Source organism: Ovis aries, chromosome 24 (assembly GCF_016772045.2).
Source record: "Ovis aries strain OAR_USU_Benz2616 breed Rambouillet chromosome 24, ARS-UI_Ramb_v3.0, whole genome shotgun sequence".
In the NCBI taxonomy this organism is placed as follows: domain Eukaryota; kingdom Metazoa; phylum Chordata; class Mammalia; order Artiodactyla; family Bovidae; genus Ovis; species Ovis aries.
Window position 1 is genome coordinate 12,983,346 of NC_056077.1, and position 2,431 is coordinate 12,985,776.

The 2,431-nt window shown below is 38.5% G+C and overlaps 1 non-coding gene across 1 annotated transcript; it reads right to left on the minus strand.

The window, feature by feature from the left end:
- Nucleotides 1-1,197: 1,197 nt before the first annotated feature.
- Nucleotides 1,198-1,305, minus strand: LOC114110683 (U6 spliceosomal RNA). Its single transcript, XR_003586926.1, has one exon. It is a non-coding gene; the product is annotated as a U6 spliceosomal RNA (small nuclear RNA).
- Nucleotides 1,306-2,431: the final 1,126 nt, after the last annotated feature.

A 2,431-nucleotide genomic window follows, 5' to 3' on the forward strand; every position in this document is an offset into this window, starting at 1 on the left:
GGCTTCCTATGCCCATAATTACCTAAAGTTTAAAAAAAAAAAACTTTCTCTTTCAATCATGGTTTTAACTTTAAAAGTTGTAGTTAATTAAACACAAGTACCAATTACTTTTGCTAGTACAGTGGACTGTTGACATTTAACTTTCTTGATTCTAACAATTTGTGAGTGGCTCTGAACATCTATCATTTGAAATGACCCATTTGTGAGTTTAAGGGACAACTGTTAGAACATCATGCCTCTGTAAATTGTAAATAGTGAGTGGACTTAGTTGACCACCACACACTGTTTTCCACTAGTAGTCAAGATTCAGTAATTCATGTGAGTTAAACGAAAAAGTTCTTCCCCCCACCCAATCCTTTCTCCCAAGAAATACAACTGCTAACGCTGGTTTAGAAGCAATGAGAAGAGATTAAAGGAATAATAACTTCTGGGCTTCTGTGGTGGCTCAGTGGTAAAGAATCCACCTGCCAGTGCAGGAGATGTGGGTTCAATCCCCAGCCAGGTAAGATCCCACATGCCCATGGAGCGACTAAGCTTGAGCACCTCAACCACTGAACTTGTGCTCTAGATCCTGGGAACCACAACCACTGAAGCCTGCACACCCTAGAGCCTGTGCCCCACAACAAGAGAAGCCACCACAATGAGTAGCCCCTACACCACAATGAAGAGTAGCCCCTGCTCACTGAAACTAGAGAAAAGCCCAAGCAGCAGCAAAGACCCAGCACAGCCAAAAATAAACAAATAAATAGAAATTGTTTTTAAAATTTTAACAAAAAATAATAAAAATAAGCTTTATGGAAAAACCAACATGGTGGAATTTGAAAATGTGGGTCATTTATAAATTAATGTCTAGGGTGATATTCCCTAGGATGGGAGACTTTATCATAATTATATTTTAAAATGTTATAGAATGAGAAACTTCTAAGTGCAACTAGGCAACTTAAAAAATCATTTTCTATTGATTTTATTTTATTTTTTTTTTATTGTTCAGTATTTATTTTTTTTTCTATTTTTTTTATTTTTTTCAGGTTTAGTTTTTTATTTTTTAAATTTTAAAATCTTTAATTCTTACATGCGTTCCCAAACATGAACCCCCCTCCCACCTCCCTCCCCACAACATCTCTCTGGTTCATCCCCATGCACCAGCCCCAAGCATGCTGCACCCTGCATCAGACATGGACTGGCGATTCAATTCTTAAAAATATGGAACGCTTCACGAATTTGCGTGTCATCCTTGCGCAGGGGCCATGCTAATCTTCTCTGTATCGTTCCAATTTTTAGTATATGTGCTGCCGAAGCGAGCACTCTATTGATTTTAAATCACTGCTTTGTTTAACCTTTTTTCCCCTTAGAATTCATTAGAATAATTTGTTCAACTGAACCAGGACTTCTGCACATCAAGATTAAGGTATTCTCATAAACAAACATAGCTGCAGTCCTTCTCAAGTGTCATCATTCTCAGGTGTCCAGAAACTCTTTCTTCTGCCAGGGGCTTTCATTTTCCAACTGAGAACACTGCTAGTGACATTCAAAAACTCTTCCTAAGCAACTAAATCTCTCTTGGATTTCTCAGTAAAAATATACACAAGTAAATGACCTTGGGCAAGTCATTTCACTTCTCTAAGATACAGTGTTTTATCCATGAAAGAATGGGAAGAAGGGAGAAAAGAAATGGACTAGAACACAGTTACTAAGATAGGGCACTTATTTTATATTTATATTTAAAAGCACTAAAGCCAGAGTGAAATACCTTGTATTTTAATACTAGATTCTCCATTCACTATCTAAGAATCTTTAGGAAATTTCCTTAATCTTTCTAAGCCTCTATTTCCTTTAAAAGAGATTACCCTAGTGTCTGCAAGACAAGATTGTTGTAAAGAATTAAATGAGTTAATTGGTGTAAAACAATTAGCATAATACCTAGACCATGATTAGCCTTCAATCACTGTTACCTCTTATATTAACATATGACAATGAATTGCAGTACTAATAAAGGTAGTAATGGCGGTAGTAGCAAGCTGTTGAGAGTTTAGCTAAACTACTTCACAGTATCGCTGCCTTGGTACCCATTATATCTGGTTAAGTGGTCTGAAGGGACCTTCAACTGACACTAGCCGTCTCAGGGAAGCACATGCCCCAGATAGCAATCTGCAGAGCCACAAGCAAATGTACGTTGCTGATGTGCCTTTTCCAGTGTCCCTGTGTTCACCCCTTTGATAATACCCCCATATGTGCATACTCAGTTGCTCAGTCATGTCTGACTCTTTGTGACTCCATGGATCTGTAGCCCACCAGGCTCCTTTGTCTATGAAATTTCCCAGGCAAGAATACTAGAGTGGGTTGCCATTTCCTTCTCCAGGGGATCTTTCCCACGCAGGGATCAAACCTCCATCTCTTGCATCTTCTACATTGGGAGGCAGGTTCTTTACCA